The following is a 27567-nucleotide window of genomic DNA, read 5'->3' as shown; positions in this document are numbered from 1 at the left end:
GCTGATGGTCCTAGCCTCCTTTAAAGTAAATAACATACAGGGCCAATACACATTTATAATACACTGTTTTATTCTTATTGCTGCCAAAGTGTCATCATTACTATTATCAAAGTGTTTATGACAGTGTCACATGCATGAAAGTACATATAAGTTCCCTGTTGCTCAGAGAATGGTAGGTGGACCCCAGCCGTATCAGCATCACCTGGGACCTTGTTTTGGTTTCCTGGGCTGCTCAAGCAAATAACCCATGCAATGGGTTGGCTTCAACAATGGGAATTTATTAGCTCACAGTTTTAAGGCTAGGAAAAACTCCAAATCAAGGCAATGCTTTCTTGCCAAAGACTGGCATTCTGGGGCTGGCTGCCAGTGATCCTCAGTCCTGGGCTTCTCTGTCACATGGCAATGCATGGCAGCCTCTCCCGGCCTCTTTCTTCTCTTCCAGGTTTCATTGACCTTCAGCTCTTGCTTCCCATGGCTTTCTCTCGAACTGTCCGAATTTCATTCTGCTTGTAAAGAACTCCAGTAAAAGATTAAGACCCATCCTGGTTGAGCTGGGCCTACCTTAACTGAACTCACCTCATCAAAAGGGCCTACTCACAATGGGTTCACACCCACAGGAATGGAGTAAGTTTAAGAACATTTTTTCTCGGGTACATCGCTCCAAACCACCACAGACCTTATGAAAAAATAAAAACTCCCAGCTCTGCACAAGACCCCCTGAATCAAAATCTCCATTTTTCCCCTCTTTATTTTTTTTAAATGTTACATTCAAAAAATATAAGAGGTCCCCATGTACCCCCCCGCCCCCCTCACCCCACTCCTCCCACATCAACAACCTCTTTTACCATCATGGCACCTTCATTGCATTTGGTGAATACATTTTGGAGCACGGCTGTACCACATGGATAATGGTTTACATTGTAGTTTACACTCTCCCCCGGTCCACCCAATGGGCCATGGTAGGGCATACAATGTCCAGCATCTGTTCCTGCATTTTAACAAGATGCCTAGGTGATCTGTAAGCACATTAAAGTGTGAGAAGTGCTGGCTTAGATTATAGACTTTGTAATCAGCAGAATATCTGTGAGACTGGGCAAAGAAAATAAAACCTGACATCTACTATGGGCTTACTGGGGCCATAACTGTGCCCAAGTCATCCTAATCAAATAATACCTCTAAGCCCCTGGTCTTTTTTCCAGAGATAATAACACCTACATAATATGGCAAATGATACCACCAAACTGCTCAAGCCCAAACAAGGCATCGCCCTTGATTCTTCCCTTTCTTCCCCATCTTCAGCCAGTCCTGGATGCTCTCCAGAGTCCATCTACTTCTCTCCAACTGCCTGATTGAAACCATCATTCCCCTTGCCTGGACCATTGCAGTAGCCTTCTAACTGGTCTGCATGAACCATCCATCCCAACCCAATCCATTTCTCACATAACATTACAATATATGATTAAAATCCTTAAACATAAAGTACTATAAAAGCAACCTAACATAAGAACTGATTTTTAAAATGTACTAATATCCATGTACAAGCAAAATAACCTGGGTGTGACTTCAGAGAGACATAGTTGATAAAGTTTTCAAGGATTCTAGCAAAGGGGAGCACAAATTGGAAGAATCTGCACATGCGACTCCAACCTCTCCAGGGAAGAGGACGCTCTCACCACACTTAGACATAGACATGGTAAGTTTCTTCCCCCCTGCCACCCTTTCCTCTCACCCTCCCTCCACCTCCACTTCTATCTCTTTCTTTTTATATCTGTACATCTATCTATTCAGCTATCACCTTAGATCTATGATAGTGTACATGAGTGCAGCACACTAGCACTAAGACCAAGCATTTGCCTCCCATGGGCTAATTTTTTGTCATCTAGGTTGCCTTTTGAATATAATTTTACTTCCCATGAAAATTCTTCCAAAGGAAAAAATGGCCTGATAATTACTCTGTCTACCTATCCGTCTTGCTCCTTGGTATGTTAATAAATTTGCATTGTTTTATTCATCTGTCCTTCATGCGACCTTGTGAGAATTCATCTCTGCAACCCAAACAACTCTGGTTGAACTGACTAAATCATGTTCTTGACATCTTATTAGTTTGGCTGCATAACAAACCATCCACTAATCTGTAGTGACTTTAAATAAGAACCTAGTGCATGATTCTGTGGGTCATCAGTTCAGGTTGGTCTCGGCCGGCAGGTTCTGGTGATTCGTGCCATCCTTGACCAAACTTGGCTGGGCCCACACTTGTAGCTGCAGTCAGGCTTACTGGCGGGCTGGCTGTCAGTGGATGCCTCAGTTCTTCTCCATGAGGTCTCTCATCCTCCAGTGGGCTAGCCTGGACTTAGTGGCAAGTTTCCAAGAGCAGCAATATGGCAAGCCCCAATGCACAAGCACTTTGCAAGTCTGCTGGTTTCACATATGCTATTGTCCCATTGGCCAAAGCAATTCATAAGGCCAAGACCAGAGTCAATGAAGGGGGACACTACAGAGGGTGTGGATATGGAAAGCTATGAAAATATTGAACCATCCTTGCAATCAACCCACCAAGCATCCAAAGCTGACAGTCAGGCCATAGTGAAGCCCTCAAAGAATCACCATCCTGAAAACCAGGCAACATCTGACATCCTTGAGTCATTATCTCACTTCAGCAGACCTAACAAGAGCAACTATTCTTCACCATTTCCTTAAAGTAAGGTCAACTCATGTGTGCAAGATGAATTCAAGTAAAACAGCCTTTACACCTCAGGAGGCATTGCCACCTTGGTCTGCCCTGTATCTGAGGGTTGTTTCTGTGGATACAAAGTGTTAATGGCATGGCTCACATTCATGCTGTATTGTCAAGGAGCAACCCATTGGCATATAAAGAATCATGAGTTTCAGCATCCATTGGAGATACTGGATTTTCCTGGCCTTTTATGAAATTTGACTCATTTTGTCATGTTACTGGAGAAAAAAGAGAATAGGGGAGAAAAAGAAGCCATGTATGTGTTTCTAGAGTACAAGTAGTGAAGAAAACAATTTGTACTAACCAAACTAAATTAAAAGCTATCTAAAGTGGTTATAGCAGACTCCATGCCAGATTTCAAAAAAATGAATTCAACAAAAACTAGGTTATCTTCAGGAACATTCTATGAATATCATGTGCAGGTGGGGGCATCTTGTGAGATTTCTTCCCAGAGTCACAAATAGGAGTCAGAACATAAGCCCTCTCTCCTTTTGGTATCATCCCTGAAACCATATGGAAATTCTTTTTTACTAACGCTTCTCCACCTCTTGAGATTCAACCATTAGGCTGGAAAGAAGTAAGGGCACTGGTGTCTTCTCTCTTAAACCTTTTCTCTTTCCTTGGGCCTTTCTCCCAGGACCTGCAGAACTTTCTGCCTCAGTGGAATGGAAGCATCTCTTCACCATTTTCTCCTCCTTCCTTGCATCTCCTGTTCCTTCCCTGGCCATAAGCCTCATTACTCAGCAAGACAGTGGGAGAGGAACAACATTTACTGAGAAATAAACACATATATTTGGTTATTTTCAAAATATTATCCCCATCTCCTTGTTTTCAAGATTATAGTTTTCCTTGAGCAGCAATGGAAACATTTTCCAAATAAAAGAAGTAGTACCTGTGTAGTGGCAGGAATATCCCAAAGGTTGACATAAAATTAAGCCAAGAAAGCCTGGGAGTTGGGCATACCATCAGTCCTACATCTCCCTCTCTTCTTCCTTTCTATTCTCCTCCCACATATTAATGGAGGCAGAACTCCATGGTGACAAGAACATGGTTGTGCTCAAGAAATCTGGTTTTGAATTCCAGATTCTCTACTTGGTAATTGTATGATATGGAGCAAATTTCCCACATATCTCTGAACCTCAGTTCCCTTTCTGTAACATAAGGATAAAAATGCCTTTCCTCACAGGGTGGTGAGAAAAACTGAATAAGACAAGATATATAAATCAGATGCCTAGTTTAGTACCTGACCTAGAGGCACTGCTCAGTTATGGTATGAGAATCAGACCCACAGCTGATGGATGTATCCACTCAATGCATAAAGGTCTCTACATCTAGACCCAGATCATCTCCAGGCCCTCCCCACAACCTGCAGGCATTACCAACTTATGTTATCAACTTTCCTCTTTTTAACAGCTCAGCCTTTCTCTGCAAAGGCTTCCCAGCAGATCTACACTCAATTTCTTCCCAGAACTGGAAAAGGTAGGAGGAGGGAGAGAGAAGGAATTTCTCCCCACCTGCCTGCAACGTGGATGCCATTCTGTTTGCATAATCTCTTTATGCAATGCCTCAGGTCCAAATAGCTGTGAAGCCCTTTGTAAATTTTACTGACTCTGCAAAGCAGGTTCCAAAGAGAAAATACTGGGCCCCCCACTGAGATTGTGGGGGGCCCTCCAGGGTACCGTGAAGAGGTTGCAGAACCAGGCACAGTAGCCCTTCCCAACAATTAGGAAGGCAAGTGAGGAGAAATGCTCTGACTTAACCTTGGGACACAGGGGGCCTAGAATCTTGGGAGGAAATGACCCTAGTTGGAAGTGTAATAAGAAAAGAGACAGGCCTGGCTTTCATAACCACGGGTAGTCAGGAAATTAGATTTGTGATGCACCTAGAGATTTAATTTGTTTTCTTCAAGCCAGCATAACACTTGGAAAATGATAAATCAGAGTTCTTCACAACATGCTTAGGGAAAGCTACATCAGAGTCATTTGAAGTGTTTGTGAATACCAAGAGCCCTAGGTGCACCCACCTCTCAGGCCCACCTGGGGATGGAGCTTGAGACCTGGGAATCTTTTTTTTAAAAGCCCACCTCAGGTGGTCATTCTGCCCCAGCAGGGCCTGGCCTTTCCTCTAATTGTCACCTCCTTATGCTACTCTCAGGGCCCAAGAAGCAACGCTGAGACCTGGGCCACAAAGTTCAGGGACACCTCATCCCTGCTTCCTTCTCCTCATCCTGGAGAGAAAGGGACAGCTGGGAGTACAGCCCTCTTCCCTCCCAGACGACGAGACTCCCGGGGCTCCACCAGCAATGTCTCTGGTAGTCTCTTTCCAACTTTGCATTTTTAAATCTTATGAAGAACTCCTTAACTCAGCTGGTTATACCTTCATTTTGAAAGGCGGTGGTAGTGCATGATGTTTTTCAAGTCACAGACTTCTTGAGATGGGTGGGACCTCAGAATCCTCTCCCCCCAAAAATGTACACACACACGTGCACACATGTGTGCACATCAAGGTCAGCAGATAGCTCAAAGTCTTGCATCTCAAAGCATGGTCCACCAGCCTGAGGCCCAGCCCCCCCACACACCTCACCTGGGAGCTCGGAAGAAAGGCAGGTGCCTGACCCCACCGCAGACCTACCCCAGTGGAATCTGCATTTTAACAAGATCCCAAGGGGCCTGTGTGTACATTTTTTAAAATTCTTTTATTTAATTGCCTTTTTTAAAAAGATACATAGATCACAAAAAAAAATTACATAAAAAAACATAAGAGGAGTACATTACCTTTTGAAAAGCCCTGACTTAAGAGGTACCTATACCTGTGGTCCACAACCCCAAGCAAATGTGCATGTGAAAGCCTCCCCCAGGTGACCCTAGGGCAGAGCTGAGAGCCATCACTTTCAACTTCAGCAAGCTTGAAAAAACAGGGATCACAGGGCTCGAAGGACCCCACCCCAGGGTGCCTGATTAGGTCTGGGGTAGGGCCCGAGAATCAGCATCTCTACCAAGCCCCCAGGTGAGCGTGATGCTGTCGCAGCGGATGAGGGACCACACTGTGAGGAGTAGCACTGTTTAAGCCCATAACCCATGGCCCAAACCTCCTGATTGAAAGGCCAGTTGAAGCAGTCCAGTGGTTCTGGGGATAAGAAGCAACCTCCACGAGGATTCCAGCCCTCTCTGGATCCCCGCTGTGGCCATAGCCCCAAGCAGAGGGTAAGCCACTCTTGATCCCTCCCACCCCACCCGCACCCCACACTATTAGCCTCCATATTGGGGACTGGTTCTTTGTAGCCCTTGAAGGGATTTCTAAGACAGGGCCCAGGATTTTCCCCCTCATCCTTAGGTAACACACCTTGCAGTCACTTGAGCCCCCAAACGGTATCAGTTCAGTCCTGAATGCATCCAGACGAGCTTAATAATCAAAACTCCTCGCCTCATTTATGTCTTCCTCAGCTCCCAGTGTGCCTCCAGGGAAGGGGCTGAGTAAGCTCCTCTTGACGTCCCCACCTGGCTTCTCCTCTACGCTTCAGCTCCTGGCTGTCTCTGGCCCTCCAGGTTTGTGACAGGCAGAAAAGATCGATACTTCACCGCTGCAGTCACCAGCAGGCTTTGAAAGAATCTAGGCTCAGCAGGCAAACCCCCAGGAGCCACCATTCAGGTGGGGACATAAAAGGAACATCTCCCCCAGGAGTTGTGTGCCTGCCCTTCCCTGGTGCTGGCCATGTCCTCTCCAGCTGACCTCTTGGAACTCCTCCTTCAGCTCTTGTCACTGCCGCTCCTACCCCAGAGTCTCTTACTGCTGGGGTCGCTAACCTTATGGGCAATGCCAGCCCAGTTCTCCACTTGGCCTCTGGGAATGCCATGCATTCTCATCACCCCACATACTGGAACTGCACTCTGCTTCCACTGGTGTCATAGCTCCCCACCTGCCACCATGAGCAGCTCTAGCCATCTGACTTTCATCTTCTCTGCATGGGTCAAACACCTGTTGCTTTTGCATCCTTGTACTCTAGGACAGTTCACTGTTGCCAGTTTGGCTGCCTACATGGAATATGAAGATGTGGTTGACTTCTCTTGTTTCTCTCTCGGTTCCCTTCCCCTCACCAAATGTGGTTTTTGATCACTCCAGGATTGGAGAACAGAGGAGGGAAAGTAGGAAGGAAGAGAGGCAACAGACAGGAAAGAATTCACTCTTTCTTGTATGGGTTGCTTTTTGGGGGTCCTGAGAAGCCCTCCCCCCCAAGGATCTACAATGAATTTCCCTTGACTTGGGAAATGCATGTTCCCTGAGTGATGGCTTCCAAAAAGTCTGCTGTTGAAATGGGTTCTTAAGACAGTTGCCTGCTGACCAAGATCCAGCTCCCAAGAAACATTCATGTAATTTGCTTCCCCTTGGTGGAAATGCAGTTTGCCCAAATGCTTTCTTGTCCTTCTGCCAGGGCCACTTCAGTCAGTCCCTTGCCTATCACCTTTCTTTCTGCATGGGCCTGACTCCAATCTCTGTGTGCTCACTGATTCCAGAAGACACAAGAAACAAGTTCTCTCTCTAAGAGGTGTCCAGGAAGTTGCTCTTGCTGCCTGGAGGCAAGGGAGAGGCATCTGCCTTTACCTTCCCCATGGGATGAAGAAAGGAAATGTCACACAACTACAGCGTCCAAGAGTCCAAGAACTACTCTCTTTCCCCTGGCCTGTCACCCATCGATCCTTTTATATCTTTGAGTTCATATTGCACTAAGGGTCCAAAACTCTGTGTGTGTGTGTATGTGTGTGTGTGTGTGTGTGGTGGTAATTCATCCAGCACCTCACGTCGGAACGTTGGAATGTGAGTGTATTTAGAACGTTTTATTTTTTATTAACAACTTTGAGACGTCAGCTAAAACTAAGATAAAATCCCATTTTAAAATCCTGATACACTGGATGGCAAAACACTTCAGTTTCTAGTTACCTTGTGACCCACTTTCTAATTCCTAGTTATGAGAAAATTGAATGAAACTATAATATCTGATAAGCAGCTAAGGTCCTCTTGGTAATTGTCTAAGTCAACCTGAAGTGAAATGGTTTTCTGGAAACTTCAGAACTCATGGGAACATGAGTTCCCATAAAGATCACTATGCCCACTGAAATGGTAACCATTTACTGTATACAAAGAGAAGCCTTTGTCTTTCAGTCTGAGAGATAAGGAAGAAAAAAGAAAATAGGAATTTTCCTAAAATGTGTACAGGTAGTTTCCAATTTTGGATAGTTTGTGTTCCAAGAGTTCATTAGTAAGGGTTTTGAAATTGAGAACATGTTTTCTAACAAAATAGTGTCCCTCAAATTTTTCAGATTATTGCTCAAAATTTAATTTAGTATGCTTCTGTTTAGTTCACTGCAACAAAGTCTGAGCCACAAACTCTGCCAGGCACCAAGCTAAGCATCAGGGTTGTAGCAGCTACTGTTGTTGCACCCCTGAGTTGTTTTCTACTGAAGTATTCAGAGGGTCCCTAGAGGACTGAGTTCCAATTGTCCACAGCAGTAACCAGTTTATGACCACTGCTTCTTGACTTTCCATTCTTCCCCATCTCCTTTTCTCACCTATCACGTGTGGTTGCTGGCATCACTTCCCTGTGATCAAGTCCTTGCCTCAGGGTCTGCTCTTGGGGAAACAAAAAATAAGGCAAGGATTCAAAAATGAACAAGGCACAATCCCTGACTTGTTCAACTTCTGCACAACCTCTGTTGGGGTTGGCAGGCCCATGAACACAAAGTTAACTGCAACATTAGAGGTTGGCACTCAAGTCAACAGGAGGACAGGGGAAGGGCAGGTGGGCCTCGAGGAAAGCTTCTTGGAGAAACATTTCTAGAATTGACTTTTGGAGGATGGCTAGGAGTTAGCCAGGTCAAGAAGAGGGGCAGAAAGAGCTTCCAGAAATAGAAACTACGTAAGCCAGGATGCATGGAAACAAAGAGTGTTCAGGAGATGAGGCCAGATTGGGGGTGGAGGTGGAGATGGGGATGGGAGCAAGTCTTGGAGGGCCTTGTGTACCTGCTCTAGCCAGAACCCTTGGAGTCATCCCTGATCCTCTCTCTCTCTCCCTTTTCCTTTGCTAACTATTTGCAAACCCTGATGGTTTGGTTTTCAAAATATGTCTTAATTCCAACCACTCCTCACCTCTTAAGAGTGCAGTTTTCTAGCCCAACCCTGCATCTTCTCCTCCTTAGATTGCTGGAAGAACCACACACCTGATTTCTTTGCTTCCTCTCTTGTAAACTTCTAGGACGTTAATCAGTTCACATTACTTCCCTGCTCTGAACTAAGGGTTTCCCATCATACTTGGAATAAAACCCATAGTCCTATGTGATCTGGTATCCAGTTACCCCTCTGAGTTTCTTTTCCTGCCACCTTCCCCTCTCTTACTCTGCTCCAGCCACACTGGCCTCCTGCCTATTCCTTAAACGTTTCAAGAATGTTCATATATTACGACCTTAGCTGTTGGCAATTTCTCCTGCCTTGAAAACTCTTCCCCAAGTTCTTTACAGTGCCATCTCCCTTACTTCATGCAGATCCTGCTCAAATGACTACCCTAAACATGCTGAGTTGCAATTTCCTCCCCCTTTCCCACCCCATCAATCTCTCCATATCTCTCCCCTCTGCTTTATTTTCTTCATCATGCTTACTAAATCACTTGGTATCATGCTAGATATCTATTTTTCTATTTTCTGACACCCCGTCTAGAATATAACTTGATGAAGACTGGGACTTTGTCTATTTTGTTTACTATTACATCCTCAATGTCAAAAACATTCCTGAAACATAATAGGTGCTCAACAAAATTGGTTAAATAAAGAAAAGAGAAACCTATTCATCCCATAAGGAACTCATAGAATTGTATGAAGAGTACTCTTTTAAGCATTCATTGATTACACAAGTATGTCCCTGGTAGATTGTCTATAAAGATGCCTGCCAGTAGTTCCTGTGCATGTATGCCACTCCTCCCATCAGGAGGTGAACCAGTGTCCTTTGAGCCTGAGCCAGCCTTGTGGCATTCTCTGACTGATGGAGTGCAGTGGAAATGACACTGTGCAGTTTGGGGCCTAGACCTTTAGAGATCTGGCAACTTCTACTTTTGCTGCCCTGGAAGCCAGCTGTCACATAATAAAGTTGATCTACCATGCTGGTGACAGAGAGAGAGAAGAAGACCACATGGAGAGAGAGAAGCCCTGGAGGGGGAGAGACTGTTATGGAGAAAAGGGAAGCTCTGCCAGGCTCAGCCATTGAGTCATCCCAGCAAAGGCACCAGTGACGTGAGGGGAACCATCTTGGATCCTCTAGCCAGTGCCACATGAAACAGACAATCCTTCCCTGCTGAGCCCTGCCCAAATAGCAGAATCGTGACTAAATAAATGGTAGCTGTGGCTTTATGCCACTCAATTAAGTGTCACTGTTTTTCAAATGAGGACACTGAAGGAAATAATAGGCTCTACCCCATGTGCCTCAAGGCATAACATGTGCAGTTACATCTTACATTTTGAATTGAAAAATGCATACCTGTGTTTAGGTTTCATGGACAGACTCTTGCATTAAATTTTTCACTCATTAATCTGCATTCTCAAAGAGGGTGACCATTAGTTCTTGGGGGGTAAATATCTTACATTTTTCTGTACAAAGCACAGACATATATTCAGTACATAAACAAGTATATGTATATCAGTGGTAATTAAAATTTCATGAGGGGGGCAACTAGGAAACAAAGTGTCTTAAAAAGTGTTGAGAAACCCTGCTTTAACCCTACTGATGGGACCTTTAATGGCTGAGGGACTGTGGAGCTTGGAAAAGCACATTCCCTAATATTTGTACTTTGGACATTTGACAAATTATTATTTGGTAGGCATCTGTATTTTTTTTAAATATCCACAATTACACAATTAATGATAAATACATAACAATCATTTCCAAAAGAGCTAATGGCATGAATTTGGAGTTGTTTCTTATTTCTCATTCTAAAACGTCTTTGTCCTTGGAGTTTAGCCTTAGTTCATCCCATTGGCAGGATTTTATCAGTGTAACCTAAAGAGGTAAAATTGCATTCTGGAGTTGACTGAGGTCACAGATGGAGCCTGATGCTTCATAAATTGGGATTAGGGACACGATCCTTGGTTGTGCCTTGCAAAAGTGTTCAACTCATACCTGCTATCCACTGAGTCAGGTAATTATCAGCAGTTAGGTTTCATGCATTATAACACAGACTGTTCAAATGATTTGTTCTGACTACAGATTTTGATTTTTTTCAATTATCTTATTTTTCCCAAAATTGATGTAACTTTTGAGTAGTTTAGCAATATAGTAGAGTCTGATACAAACCTATTTTTTAAGTCCTTATTCTGAGTGGGGCCTGAGCTAATTCAGTTCAATTTAAAGGTTTTGGTAAATATGGTTTAATTTTCTTTCTCATCAACCATTAAGACAGATTCCAATCACATTGTTCCTTTGTGGTATCAAGAATCCATTAAAATGTTGCCTTTTACACAGGCAAATGGCAAAGTGTCCAATATCGGCAATGCTAGATCTTTCTATTGCAACTCTTTCCATCACACCCACAGTTCCTCCAGTTTGACTCAGAGATTGCCAATTGTCATTAATTTGTGGAACAAAGATTCTCCACCATGGTGTCAAGATGTTTCTGTGTGGTTTGCCTTCCCCCCACACCTCTACCTATCTCTACAAAGCTTCACCATCTGAATTTTTTACCATTTCCATAAGACACTCAGCCCTTCTTTCTACCTGGATGGCCAGTTATCATAATTTCGTATTATTCATGAATTCCAAAAATAAATATTGGACTGTGTTTGTAAACTGGCCTGTTTGCACATTAGATTGTATTGGATTCAGAAGTTTCACTTTCACTTCATTAAATAATGATTAAGGATTTGATTGGCCCACATCAGTAGGATGTTGAGTCCCCATCACCTTGGTAGGCAGGGACTCACAGAGAAAACAACACAGCAGAGCAGAGTAGTTAGTTGGAGTTTTGGAGCTAGAGCCCAGGAAGTAAGCACACAGAGGAGCAGAGCAACTGAGCCTGGTAAGAATCAAGCCCTGGGGAGAGAGACAGAGCTGGTCGCCTGATAGTCTACAGATGGCCTTGTGGAGAAAGCAAGGTAGCTGAGCCCAGAAAGAAACAAGCCCCAGGAAGAGAGGAATCCAGGAAGCCTGAACCCTTGCAGACATTGACAGCCATCTTGCTCCAACATGTGACAACAGACTTTAGTGAGGGACATAACTTATGCTTTATGGCCTGGTAACTGTAAGCTTCTACACCAAATAAATCCCCTTTATGAAAACCAACAAATTTCTGGTATTTTGCATCAGCACCCCTTTGGTTGACTAATACACCATTCTTCCCTCATTCTTAGAAAACCAATCCAAATGTCAAATTCTTGTAACCACCTTTCCAGCTCCAGGTGGTGCTGTTTTGTTGTTGCCTCTCACAGCTCTTTGTGCAGATAACTCTCTGCAATAGAATTGCACTCTTTATAATGGCATTTAGCTGTTAACTGTTTCTGCTGTCCACTGGACCTTTGCTGTACAGTTCCTCAGTTGCAGTAACCACAGTTTTGGTGCTCAATATCAACCTGTAGCTAGTGGCTACCATATTGGGCAGTGTGAAATAGAACATTCTCATCATTGCAGAAAATTCTTTGGACAGTAGTGCACTAGCATTGATCTTCTTGTCTAGAGGCCTTTCTTTTTTATATGCCCAGCACCAAATACAATGCCTGGCACCCAGCAGATTCTCAATAAATATTGTATGCACCAAAACATTGATGAAAAAATAAATGAGTCTTAGTTAAAGGCCCATTGTCTCCCCTTCTATTTAACATTGTCTTAGAAGTACTTGCTCGAGCACTGAGGCAAGAACCAGATATAAAAGGCATTCAAATTGGAAAGGAAGAAGTCAAAATTTCATTATTTGCAGATGACATGATCCTATACATAGAAAACCCTGAGAGATCTACAACAAAACTTCTAGAACTCATAAATGAGTTTACTAAAGTCACAGGTTATAAGATCAATGCGCAAAAATCAGTAGCATTTCTGTACACCAATAATGAGCAAGATCAGGAAGAAATCAAGAAACAAATACCATTTATAATAGTAAATTAAAAAAGCAAATATTTAGGAATAAATTTAACTAAAGAGGTAAAAAACTTATACACTGAGAACTATACAAGACTGTTCAAGGAAATCAGAGAAGACCTAAATAAATGGAAGAATATTCCTTGTTCATGGATAGGAAGACTGAATATTATTAAGATGTCTATCCTACCAAAACTGATCTATACATTCAATGCAATCCCAATAAAAATCAACACAACCTTCTTTAAGGAACTAGAAAAACTAACTATGAAATTTATTTGGAAAGGCAAGAGGCCCCGAATAGCCAAAGACATATTGAAAAAGAAAAACGAAATTGGAGGAATAACACTTCCTGACTTCAAAACATACTACAAAGCTACAGTAGTGAAAACAGCATGGTATTGGCATAAGGAGAGACACACAGACCAATGGAATCGAATTGAAAGTTCTGATATAGAACCTCATATATATAGCCATATAATATTCGATAAAGCCACCAAAACCTCTCAAATGGGAGAGAATGGCCTATTAACAAATGGTGCCTGGAGAACTGGATATCCATATGTAGAAAAATGAAAGAGGATTACCATCTCACACCTTATACAAAGATCAACTCAAGATGGATCAAAGACCTAAATATAAGAGCCAAGACCATAAAGACCTTGGAAAGCAGTGTAGGGAAACATCTACAGGACCTTGTAATAGGAAATGGCTTCATGAATATCACACCAAAAGCACGAGCAGCAAAAGAACAAATAGATAAATGGGACTTCCTCAAAATTAAAGCCTTCTGCACCTCAAAGGAGTTTGTCAAGAAAGTAAAAAGGGAACCCACACAATAGGAGAAAATATTTGGCAACCATATATCTGATAAGAGACTTATAACTTGCATATATAAAGAACTCATAGATCTTGAAAATAAAAAGATAAACAACCCATTTAAAAAATGGGAAAAAGATTTAAACAGACACTTCTCCAAAGAAGAAATACAAATGGCTAAAAAGCACATGAAAAAATGCTCCAAATCTCTAGCTATCAGGGAAATGCAAATCAAAACTACAATGAGATACCATCTTACTCCCATAAGATTGGCAGCTATGAATAAAACAGAAGAATACAAATGCTGGAGAGGATGTGAAGAAATGGGAACACTCATCCACTGCTGGTGGGAATGCAGAAGGATCCAACCATTCTGGAGGATAGTTTGGTGGTTTCTCAAAAAACTAACCGTAGATTTGCCATATGACCCAGCAATACCACTGCTGGGTATATACCCAGCAGAACTGAAAACAAGGACACAAATTGATATATGTACACCAATGTTCATAACAGCATTGTTTACTATTGCCAAAAGTTGGAATCAACCCAAATGCCCATCAACAGATGAGTGGATCAATAAAATGTGGTATATACATACAATGGAATACTATTTGGCTGTAAGAACAAATACACTACAAACACACGTGATAACATGGATGAATCTTGAGAACCTTATGTTGAGTGAAGCAACCCAGGCATTGAAGGACAAATACTACATGACCTCAATGATATGAAATAAGCAAGCTGCTTCAGAGAGCTAGAGACTGGAAGATAGGCTTACAGGAAATCAGGGGGTGAAGGAAGGATGTGAGCCGACATCTGCAGGGGTGGAATCTATGATGAGCTGGTGGTAAGTATGAGCACAAAGAAGAGATAAAATGGGGGCAAGGGGTTGCCTTTGGGTGGGGCTTTGTGGGTTTGAGGGGGGCTGGGGATGGGCGGATGGGTAATATTGCCCACAAAATTGGGGGGAGGGAGGGGCAACATACGAACATAGGAGAGTGTCAGGTGTTGGTTGAGAGTAAAATGCTGAGAAAACCGTATCAAAATATAATTAGGAGGGTTACCTGTTTAGGATGCTCAGAGGGGATGGTCTGACATGGGACGGACTCCTGGGGAATGTCTGAAGGCTCATTTTGCCAGGGTGGGTTGTACCATTGGGTAGAGACCCAAGCAGTGAGAGTGGGGGTGTACCCACATCCTGGGGAGGACTAATATCATCAAAAAAGAGGGAACTGTATCTTTCAAGAGAAAGGGTGGCTCCCAGGGCATTAGGGCAGTTGAGCAAGTCAAGCCCTGAACACTGTTGCAAGTATCTCTGGACGTGGCTCCTCAGGAAATGGAGATTGGCTGTTGCTGTGGGCCCCAAGAGGAGGGGAAAATGGATGTTGAATGGATGGAACCAAGGTAAATGTGGGGGTAAGAGAGGAGTTTCGCAAGAGTACACAAGGATGGATATAAAACATGTAATATTACACCAAAAACATATAGGGGATGACAGACTAATAATGTAAGCCATAATGTAAAACATAGGATAACTAAAAATTTAGAAAACTGTATATCCTAAAGTATGGACCACAATGTAAGCACAGATGTCACCTTGTTTGAAAGTTATTGTCTCAGAGTCTGTACATCAGTTTAAGTAAATATGATATGAATAAGTTATAAGATTATCGCTGTGGAAGGGAAAAGGTTTTATGGTGGATGTGTGGGAGTACTGTATATTGTATATATGAATTAATGTGATCTAAGACTCTTGTGAAGAGAAGCTCAATAATTAGGAGAAAAGAAAAGAAAAAGATGGGATGTAGAATTTTTCCAAATCAATACGTATTCTAGATCTAACCTTTAAATTCATCGTTATATTCCATTTTACTAGTAAGGGAACCTGACATTATATTGGGCTTCACTTTTCAGGAAGTTTTGGATCACAGAGTGGTTCAACAATGGCAGCGGAGGAATACTGGTATGGGATGTTATTGACAGGCGATATATGGTTGACAGGGAGTTATACAGGGCATACGTCCAGGGTGCATGGTAATGTTTGGATATACTCATAGTGGCAACAATTAAAAACAACAGCTGGGGGGGTACTGGGTTCCTGGTCGGGGGTGCTCTGTCGTGGTCCCTAGGGGAGCAGCAGCAGTCCCCCAGGTGCAACGGTAAGGACCAGGAAGGAATGAGGGTCCAACAGTGAGCCCCTGATACTAATGACTATGCTTGTGAGCCTATACGCCTGAAATAAGAACAAGGCCTAGAGCAGCACTGTGCCTAGGAGTTTCCTCCTAACAGCCTTCATGTTACTCAAATGTGGCCAGTCTTGAAGCCAAACTCAGCATGTAAATGCAATGCATTCCCCCCAGCTTGGGACATGACACCCGGGGATGAACCTCCCTGGCACTGAGGGATCACTTCCAAATACCAGCTGATGATGCAACTAGAAAATGACCTTGAATTAAAGGTTCAACGCGGGCCAGCAGAATATTCCTGTCTACATATAATAACAGGAGTTTAAAATGCTGTTTGGCCTAATGTAAGGGGGAAATGGAAAGGAGAAATGAGTTTATATGGCTATGAGTCTCTAAAAAAGAGTCTGGACCTAAAGTAAGGGGGAAATGGAAAGGAGAAATGAGTTTATATGGCTACGAGTTTCTAAAAAAGAGTCTGGAGGCTGGCAGAAGGATTGCCCTCATGCACAACTGAGCAGAGTCAGAGAGACAGATAAAGCAGATGCAACCCCCAGATATTGATTCCTTTGAGGGCTAAAGAGACCCATGGGAGTTATGGTCATGGCCGATGGGGTTAACTACCAGGTCAGATGGCCCCTCTTTGGAAATGGTGTTTATGTGTGATGAATCTGGACTCAGATGGGATCTTCCTTCATAAGACCTTCACGCTAATGTGCTGGAGGTGCAGTTAATGTTGGGGTTTAAGATATATTTAGGGGATTTGAATCTCTGGACTGACAATGTGATAGCCAGGTCCTGAGCCTCAACAGACTCCAGCACCTACAATCTGATTTATTGGACTTACCACACTCAGCTAAGATGGAGCTGAAGAAGGACAACCACCACACCATGGAGCCTAGAGTGATTACAACTGAAAGTGGGAGGATTGCATCCAGCATCCAGGTGGAATCTGAGCCTCCTCTTGACATAGAGGTGCAATGGACACAACCAATCCAATGTCCACATAGAAGAGGTGGCATTGGATTGGGAAAAGTGGACATGGTGGCTGATGGGTATGGGGAAAGGCAGGAAGAGATGAGAGGTGGAGGCGTCTTTGGGACATGGAGCTGCCCTGGATGGTGCTTCAGAGGCAATCACCGGACATTGTAAATCCTCACAGGGCCCACTGGATGGAATGGAGGAGAGTATGGGCCATGATGTGGACCATTGACTATGAGGTGCAGAGGTGCCCAAAGATGTACTTACCAAATCCAATGGATGTGTCATGATGATGGGAATGAGTGTTGCTGGTGGGGGGGGAGAGGCGGGGTGGGGGGGTGGGGTTGAATGGGACCTCACATATATATTTTTAATGTAATATTATTACAAAGTCAATAAAAAAAAAAGAAAAAAAGAAAAAAAGAAAAAAGAAAAATAAAAAAGAGTCTGGAGGTTGTCAGAAGGATTGCCCTTATGCACACCTGAGCAGAGTCTCAGAGACAGATAAAGTAGATACAACCCCAGGTATTGGTTCTTTTGAGGGATAAAGAGACCCACGGGTTCTATGGTCACGGCAGATGGGGTTCACTGCCATGTCAGTTGGCCCTTCTTTGGAGCTGGTGTTTCTGTGTGATGGAACTGGACTCAGATGGGATCTCTTTTCACAAGACTTTCATGCTCCTTTACTGGAATTGTAGTTGGTGCTGGGGTTTAAGATATATCTAGGGGATTTGAATCTCTGGACTGACAATATGATAGCCAGGCCCTGAGCCTCAACAGACTTCAACTCCTACACTCTGATTTATTGGACTTACCCCACTCAGCTAACATGGAGTTGAAGAATGTCAACCACCACACCATGGAGCCTAGAGTGCCTACAACTGAAAGCAGGAGGATTGCATCCAGTATCCATGTGGAATCTAAGCCCCCTCTTATCATAGATGTGCAATGGACACAACCAATCCAAGGTCCACAGAAAAAAATGTGGCATTGGTGTGGGAAAAGTGGCCATGGTGGCTCCTGGGTGCGGGGAATGGGAGGAAGAGATGAGATGTGGAGGTATTTTCGGGACTTGGAGTTGTCCTGGGTGGTGCTTCAGGGACAATTACTGGACATTGTAGATCCTCCCAGGGCCCACTGGATGGAACGTGGGAGAGTATGGGCTATGATGTGGACCATGGACCATGAGGTGCAGCGATGCCCAGAGATGTACTTACCAAATGCAATGGATGTGTCATGATGATGGGAGAGAGTGTTGCTGTGGGGGGAGTGGTGGGGTGGGGGCGGTGGGGTTGAATGGGACCTCATATTTTTTGAATGTAATATTTTTTAAAAATGAATAATAGAAAAAAAAAGGACACGAACATGAAGCCTAAAAGAGCTGGATTTGAACCTGGCTCCATCTTTTCCTTGTTCTATGATACTGGAAGAACCACTTCATCTCTATGAGCCTCATTTTCCTTAAGTGTAAAATGAAAGTGATAAAACAAGAGGCTGTGGAGACCAAATGAAACTCTGGTCTGTAGAGCCCCAGGGAGAGTGCCTTGCACCTGGGCATTTGATAGTGTTAATGACAACATGATCCTCTAGAATGAATGGACGCAAAAGAGCAGTTTCATCTCCCTAACCCAGTAGTTCTCCACCGGGGGTCACTTTGCCCCCCTGAACACATTTCTGATGCTGACCACTGAGGAGGGGGTTCTCCTGGCATCTAGTGGTGTATTAGTCAAGGTTCTCTAAGAAAACAGAACTGACATGTGATGTCTGTAAATAGTATGAGATTTTATAAAATTCTCTCGTGCAACCATGGGGATGCACAAGTCCAAATTCTGCAGGCAGGGTGCAAACCGGGGGCTCCAATGAAGGTGATGAGTTCTCAAGAGACACTGGCTGACTGAAGTAGAGATGGGAATTCTCTCTCTGAATGCTGAAACCACTACCCCTTTTAAGACCTTCTACTGATTGAATGAGATATCACTCATTGCTGATGGCAGTTTCTTTGGTTGAGTGTAGATGTAATCAGCCATCTGTGCAATCAACTCACTGATGATTAAAGTCTGTGGAATGTCCTTGTGTTACAATTATCCCAGTGCTTGCTTGACCAAACAACTGGGCACCATTACCTGGCCGAGTTGACACATTAGCCTAACCAGCACAAGTGGGTAGAGACCAGGGATGCTGCTCAACATCCTGCAGTGCACAGACCAGCCCTCACCACAGAGCATTATCTGCCTCAAATGTCAGCAGTGCTGAGGTTGAGAAGCCCCACTGTGTACTGACAGGATGCACTGCTTGGTGGTGCACCCTCTTCTTTCTGACTGACGCCAGCTGCACCCTTGCTTCTCCCCACTTACAGCATCTTAGTGATGAAAGAGACCATCTTAGTTTGGGCTCCCCCAGAAGCAGACCACAAGACAGGAGTTCTAGTGCTGGTCATTCATTTGGACAGTGGAGGAAACATCGATAGGCAAGTGGAGAAGTAAGTTGTGGAATGGAAGGCAGCTAATCACGGATGCCAAGTCGGCTACCACCGTAGACAACAGGAGCCAGAGTGGGACATACCTCAGAGTTATCCCACCCAGGGGCAAGAGAGCTAGTGTAGCAGATTGATATGGGTATGAATTCCAAAAATAGAGATTGGATTATGTTTGTAATCTGGTCTGTACCTGGGCATGATTAAGTTATGATTAGGGCTTTGATTCGGCCACATCATTAGGGTGTTGAATCCCCACCCTTTGGTGGGTGGGGACTCACAGATAAAAGGCATGGCAAACCTGATGTTGGCGTTTAATGCTGAAGCCTTAAGCTGGAGCCCCGGGAAGCAAGCTCACAAAGAAAAGAGAGGCAAGGCCCGAGAAGAGATGACCTGAGGCAGGAGAAGAACACAGAGGAATAGAGACGGCTCCTTAGACACAGCAGAAACTCCAGGGAGAGAGACAGAGTTGTCCACCTGAGAGTCTACAGCTGACCTTGTGGAGAGAGGCAAAGCCTAGAGAGCCTCATAGTCTACAGCTGACCTTGTGGAGAAAACAGAGGTGCTGAGACCAGAGGAACCCAGGAAACCTGAACCCTCACAGATGTCGGCAGCCATCTTGCTCCAACATGTGAAAATAGACTTTGGTGAGGGAAGTAACTTATGCTTTCTGGCCTGGTATCTGTAAGCTCCTACCCCAAATAAACATCCTTTATAAAAACCAACCAATTTCTGGTATTTTGCATCAGCATCCCTTTGGCTGACTAATACAGCTGGCTATATCCGTGAGCCCCCATCAACTGTTAGCTCTCTCAAGAATGTTGATTCCCTGGCACTTTCAATCTGCCCCATGGGCAGTAAGGCAGGATCCAGAGGCCAGAGAGAACCCTCAAGCACAAAATGCAGGTGCTGGGACTTGGAAACTGGGCCAGTGTCCCTGAAACTGGTAAAAGTGAGGGGATGTGAGTGAGCAAGGCAGCGACGGTATCTGCCACAAAGCTTTGTCTCCATGGCTGTGCTCATGAGCACAGGCTCTGGAGCCCAAATGCCTGTGTACAAATTCCAGGTGCATCATTAACTTGATCTGTGACCTTGAACAAGTTCTCTCTCTAACTTTCGTTTCCTCCACTGTAGAATAGAAAATGGCATAGACCTGCTGTAGGATTAAACAGGAAAATACAAGTGAAGCACATAAGGTACTTTGCTCAAATGGCCTTAACTATTGTGGTGATAGAGGTCATCATAATAGTGGAGGATTTACTTCGTGCCAGGCCCTCTTTTCTGTGTGCGGCATGCACTAATTCCTTTAATCTTCACAATGGCTCTTTGAATTAGGAGCCATTTTGCTGTTAAATGCGAGGTGCTGGGAAGTCAATCAGATAAAGGCATGGTGCCTGATTTGAGAGTCCGTCCCTTATATGAAGAAGGAGAAATGTGCAGTCCAGAAACAGGAAGTGCATGGTGTTCATTTATGCTAAATCAGAGTTCTCCTTGCAAAATCTTTCCCTCCTTGAGTGGTGGCCATGCCAGACATGGCAAAATATGACCAAGTATTTCCCGATGATCCAAATGCCAGGGATGGTCCTTCACCAGTGACATTTTCCCCAAGCCCTGTGCTCACCAAAGCAAGCAGTAGGTGGCAGCTCGATCCTAAGGAACGTGGTCTTTTTTTCCCCATAGCTTTCGATTACAGTGAAACCTGACCTTTGCAGTTTCATTTTCAAGCTTTTGAAATGAAGATGTGGGGATTCAAAATTGGGCAACCTTGTCAGCAGTGAGACGCCTGGAAGCAGAATATTTATGGTAATAAAAAACTTGAGCTCTCAAAGGACCCGCTAAATTACAGTTGGCACAAGGCATATTAGAGCTTGTCCAGATTTACTGTCAACCTTTTGAATTCATGGCCTTAAAAGGCAATAAATTGTTGGAGAAGTGTACTGCTTAAGCAGATCAGAGGAAAAACGAAAATGGAGAGCCTATAAAAATGAAAATTATTGAATTCTAGACTTTTTCCCTAAATGTTATCAAAATATAAGATTTCCAGGCATGAACTGAGGTGTTATGAAGAGTCTGAAATCCCCATTGCAGGCTGATCTCCCGATCTGACCCATCCCTTTACAGCCACATGGGAGACTCTCAGGCTGTTTGAAGAAGAAATAAGATTGAACAGGAGCCAGCAAATGAGTTCAGATCAGGTTTCTCTTTTACCCTATTCTGTTCTTGCCCTTCAGTGCTATAAAATTGTGAACACTAAATCTAGAAATTGAGAAATCATTTTTTAAGGAGGCATCCACATAAGCATCCTGTACGATGTGACGGTATTAAGCATGGCCTTTATTCCTCTCCCAACACACCCATCTGCAATATGGATTTCCTTAATTTTAGGTAAATTTAACACATTTATCAAGGTAGAAAATACTGTGCCAGAATTATGTGCAGTATAATAAGGAGATGATGATTAAACATTTATTCACACCATCCTTAATAAGCAAAATATTTCTCCTGAGAAAGCTGAAAAGAAGTTAAGATGTGAAAAAAAATATATGAACATACCTTTTTATCCCACTCTTCCCTTTGTTTTTCTTCACTGGAAATAAACTTGTTCTTACCTAATAGCCATTCTCTTACTTACCTTTATCTTCTCTGAGCCATTCAGTTTCACTGCCATTCTTATTTTCCTACAAGACAGCAACTGTAGCATAGTAGAAATTTGTACCTGAGTCTCCTAAACTATATGAGTGTTTCTCAAAAAAATTTGCATGGAGTTTTGGAGTGACATTATTGGGGAGTATAAAAGGCTTGGCAAAAATATATTGCTTACACTCTTAAGCCCAAGTTTCATCAGAAACTGAGGAGCGAATACATGTTCTGAAAAATCACCCAATGTTTTTAAACATTTGCTGACAATACATTTTGTATATTTAGTGGAGTAAACTGTAATTCCTCTAAATTTTATGTTAACAATCTCATTTTCACCAAACCTCCAAACCCATCCTTGATGAAACTACTTTAGCACAGACTTCTCTTTGTGTTTCAGGGTCCAAGAAGGCAGCTGGAGCTCCAGCCATTATATCTAAGTTCCAAGAAGCAGAATTAGGGATGGAGGGAGGGAAATAACCTGAAGAAACAGGATATTGAGTGTCTTACTGAAGTACTTGGAAACATTAAGTTCCAGATATGTCTCAGACTCACAGTGGCACACATGTGGACCTCAGCACTTCCCAAGTAAATAAAGAAAAAAATTTACATGGACTGAATGCAGAGCTGACTCAGTTTCCCCAATATTCTCAATCTCTTTAAGCTAAAGATGAGCACAATTCTGAAAATCTATAAGATGGAAATTTCATGGAATATAAATTACCTTTGCACAAAAGAAAACCCCCTACACCCTCATAGCATGCCAGGAGATAAGTGCTTGCCTGGAGCACTTACATTCTTTTATATCACACCTTCATCTCCAATGTATCCAGGAAACAATGGTCCCCATCAGGGACATAAGCCAAGCCCTCTATGAAGATGCTTGCTTTCTGCTCATTTGGTTGTGGCAGAGACTAGCAAGGTATTCACCAAACCCATATCCTCTTCTTTTCCGGCACTAAGCTGTACTACATTTCCCAGTTTTCCTTGCAGTCAGGTTCTACCCTGTACCTATGTTCTGGTCCAGGGAATGTAGATAGAAGTGATGTGTATCGTTTCCAGGCCTGGTCCAGGAATTCCTCTTACATGAAGAATTTGTGTACCAGCTGGATGCAGAGGACTCTGAGCCCTAAGGAATACTGGAGTCACTAGATGGTAGAATCGTGGGTCCCTGACTGACTAGAAGGAGTAGACTCTCCCCAACAAACCACCCCCATCAACACTTTATCATGTTAAGCCACTGTGATTTGGGGGTTGTTCAAGGTAGCTACTACACTACCCAAGGTATATATCTGTCTCACCACAAATCCATAGCCTCAAATACCCCAGCTAGGTCCAAGGTGATTAGGCTACCAAGAAGTACTCTTAGTAGGGAATGTGTATTAGTCAGGGTTCTCTAGGAAAACAGAATCAACAGGAGCTCTCTCTCAATAATACGAGATTTTATAAGAGTCTCTCATGTGACCATGGGGATGTACAAGTCCAGGTTCCTCAGGCAGGCTGCAAACCAGGGACTCCGATGAAAGTCCACTGAAGGGCCTTGATGAGTTTCCAGGAGTCATTGGCTGTCCAATGGCAGCCTGGAAATTCTCTCTGAATACCGAAATCACTGCCCCTTTTAAGACATTCAACTGATTGGATAAAGCGTCACTCATTGTTGATGGAAATCTCCCTGATTGATGTACACGTAATCAGCTGTCTATGCAGTAAACTTACTGGTGACTAAAGTTCATAAATGTCCTTGTATCACAATTAGCCCAGTGCTTACTTGACCAAATAACTGGGTACAATTACCTGGCCGAGTTGACACATCAGTCTAAACAGCACAGAAGGGCAGCTCACATCTCTTAGAAACTATGTTCTTTCCTAATGTGGGATTTCACAGAGCATTCCCTGGTTCCTATTTAGCAATCTCAGAATCCAAATGTGATTCAAAAGAGCATCCTCCTGCCTCTTCCTTCCAAGATCTGAACCACTCTCTTCCCACCAAGGCCCTAAAAAAACATTCTTTGCACCCCCAAACCTTGAGCCACATCTTATCCTTTGAAATAAATGCCCAGCTCCCTTACAGCATCAGACCACACTCCCCTCGCTCCATACACTTACTCCTAGCAACTCCACTTGAGAAAATGGGTTTCTCTGAGATACCATTCCCTTCTAGCTTTCAAGAGCAAACCTCTCTACTGAACAAAACTACTCCTCCCATACAGCACCCTCCAGGCTAAGTCATTATTTAGCCAATAACAATAAATCCTGCATTAAATTGAAAATGTTATCCAGTTACCATTATTGCTATCACCCAACCTCTCCTCCCCTTCCCTCCTCCAGGACAACATTTCCTGTGTCCTTTCCTGATTGGACATGCCCCACCCCCATGTAGGATATTTTCCTCCTTCCTAGTAATTGTGGACAGACGTTTTTTAAAAAGATTTATTTATTTATTTATTTCTCTCCCCTTCCCCCCCCCCACCCCGGTTGTCTGTTCTCTGTGTCTATTTGCTGTGTCTTCTTTGTCCGCTTGTGTTGTTGTCAGCAGCATGTGAATCTGTGTTTCTTTTTGTTGCGTCATCTTGTTGTGTCAGCTCTCCATATGGGTGGCGCCATTCCTGGGCAGGCTGCATTCCCTTTTGCGATGGGCGGCTCTCCTTACAGGGCACACTCGTTGCGCGTGGGGCTCCCCTACACAGGTGACACCCCTGCATGGCAGGGCACTCCTTGTGCGCATCAACACTGCGCATGGGCCAGCTCCACACGGGTCAAGGAGGCCCGTGGTTTGAACTGCAGACCTCTCATGTGGTAGATGGACGCCCTAACCACTGGGTCAAGTCTGCCACCTGGACAGACATTTTTAATGCATAGGTAAGTATAAGGTGGTGAATTAAAGGTGATAGGAGCAAAGAAGACATTTCAAGGAGGAAAGAGGAAGCATTAGAAAAGGATAATTTTTTTAAAAAAAAGAGAGGACAGATTATCTGTACATATACATGCAAAAGTGATATCTGAAAAAACTCTTAGGACCAGATATCATGCCTAAATCATATATTTTATTATTCCTTTGGTTTAGCATGCACCACTATTCATATTAACTTCTAGGCCTAACAAACAGGTGAAAAGTCTTATGAGAAAACTAAAGTGTGGCTTGACAACAAAAACCCAGGGTAGTGGCTTGGAAATTAGATTGCAGTGGGTTCACACCCTGACTCTACCATTTATTAACTGAGTGACTGGACTAATCCTTTAGCTACTCCAACCTTCCATTTTGCATCTTAAAATGGAAATACTACTGCTACTTTTCACATAGGTTAAATGAAACAATGCAGATAAAAATCGGAGAACAATGCCTTCAATATAGTCATTACTTATTAAATCAGCTAACTGTAGCAGAGACATTTGCTGCTCTCTGAATATCCATGTGCTCCCCCATATTCCTCAGCCCCTTAAACTTGTTGAGGCTATATGCCTAATTTTGCCTAATGGGCTCTGAGCATAAATGATATGTCATTTCTGGGCCAAAGCATTTAAGAGTCAGTGTGTGACCCTTCAGCTCTTTTCTTCCCTAGAGCATTAATTGCTTCAGGCTACAGGATGAAATGGCAAAGACACAGGACAGAAACAGCCTGGATTGCTGAGTGTCCCCATGGAGAATGGCTGCTTTGGAAATTCATCAACATTTATCAGATTTTGTGTGAGTGGGAAGTATGCTTTTGTTGGGTTAAGCAACTGAAATGCTAGGATTAGTTTGTTACTGCAGCATAGCTGAACTTAACCCGACTACTACACCATTATAAGGTAGTCACATCATATGCATAATTAATTCAAGCAATTCAATTATAGGAGCTTGGCAAAAACCAAAACTAAGAAAGAAGGAAATACCATAATACCTTCCTGCCCCCCCATTTCATTCCATAATCATATGATCTCGAGTATGATCTAAGAAGTAGCCTTGTACAGCTGCATCCTCATTGGTTCCCCATTCATAATGTGCCTTATAACATTATGTATGTATGTATGTATGTATGTATGTAAACATCTCACTAAGCTAAATATAACTAGTTTTAAAAGATACATGTTTTTTATGAACAACATATTTTTTAAAAAGTCAATTACTTTAGGAACCAGCAAGATAGCAGCAGAGTAAGGAGCTCCTAGAGTCAGCTCCTGCTACAGGGCAGTTAGCAAACACTCAGAGCTCTCTGGAGCTAGCTGAAGCACCTGTTTGGGAGCTCCAAGAGGCCACAGGATCATCCTGCAACATCCTTGGGGGAGTGGAAGTAAGAGACTGCCCATCTGCCGAGAAGACTCCTAAGTAGAGTGCTCCACGCCACGGAGGCCGGTGTCCATCCTCCACTGGAGGCACAAGCCGCCTTGGGAGTTGTTCCATGGCTGGAATAGAAAGTTCCACTCCCTCAAATGGGGGAGGAAGAGACTATTGGGCACCAGTTTCAGCTATGATGAGGAAATCCAGTGGGCTACAGTATGATCCTGAGAACAGCTAAGGTTTGAGACTGTCCAGGTCAGAAAGAGGCCGGGAGCTGCCATCTCAACTCCGTGCCTGGCACGAGGGGACGCAGGACAGACTGAAAATCCCAGTGCTGGTGGGGACTGGCTTCTTCCCATCCAGATCATATTGCAGGTCTAGCCTAGGCCCCAGTGCCACCTCCAGCAGGGAGGAAGCTGCGGGGACCTGCGCCAGCCTCTCCGGGAAATTACCAGCCAAGCCATGGAGGCCAGTGATTGTCCTATTCTGGCGGCACAAGCTGCCCCAGGAGCTGCTCTGTGATGGGAATTGGAAGCTCCATTTCCCAGAAAAGGGAGGAGGAGATGGTTGTCTGCCAATTTCAGCTACGGATTGGGAGACTTGGCTGGCTAAGAGATAACCCTGGGAACAGCTGGGATGAGAACCAGCCCAAATCAGAAAGAGGCCAGTAGCCACCATTCTGACTCTGCCCCCAGCCTGAGGGGAAGCTGGGCTGACAGTTTCTTTCACACAGATCAGCCTGCAGCCTGCAGCCTGCCTAGGCTTCAGCCCCGCCTCTGGCAGGGAGGAGGCTGAGGAGCTCTGCAACAGCCTATACAGGTAACTGCAGGGAACTTTGATGCATACTGAAAATCAGAAGTTTACCAGGGCAACTGCAGTCATCTTAGGACCCACCCTGCATAGATTGCTGCCCACACCTGCAGCTCCATCCCTACCCCAGGTAGGGGAGAAAGGGATGTGAAGCTCCATCAGTCTCTCTGGGCAACTACAGTCTAGGCCTGCACGTGGATTATTCCACATAGCTGTGACTCTGTACCTACCTCTGGCAAAGGAGAAAGTTGGAAGAAGCCTCAATGGTCCTTGGTGCAACGAGAGCAGCTTGAGCCTCCACAGCTTACAGCACCAACTACATACTTGGCTCCTACTGCAAAACCAGCAAGGGAGAAACGATAGGAAGCCCTAAACTGGAGAGAAAACTACACCTAGAAAAAATACTTTAGTAAGCCCGATGCAAAGACACCAACAAAAAATTACAATCCACACCAAGAAACAGGAAACTATGGCCCAGTTAAAGGAACAAGATAAGCCTCCAGATGACATAAAGGAATTGAGACAACTACTCATAGGTGTTCAAACAAAAGAGATTAAGGAT

The sequence above is a fragment of the Dasypus novemcinctus genome, chromosome X, assembly GCF_030445035.2.
Source record: "Dasypus novemcinctus isolate mDasNov1 chromosome X, mDasNov1.1.hap2, whole genome shotgun sequence".
Classification (NCBI taxonomy): domain Eukaryota; kingdom Metazoa; phylum Chordata; class Mammalia; order Cingulata; family Dasypodidae; genus Dasypus; species Dasypus novemcinctus.
This window is presented reverse-complemented; position numbering follows the sequence as displayed.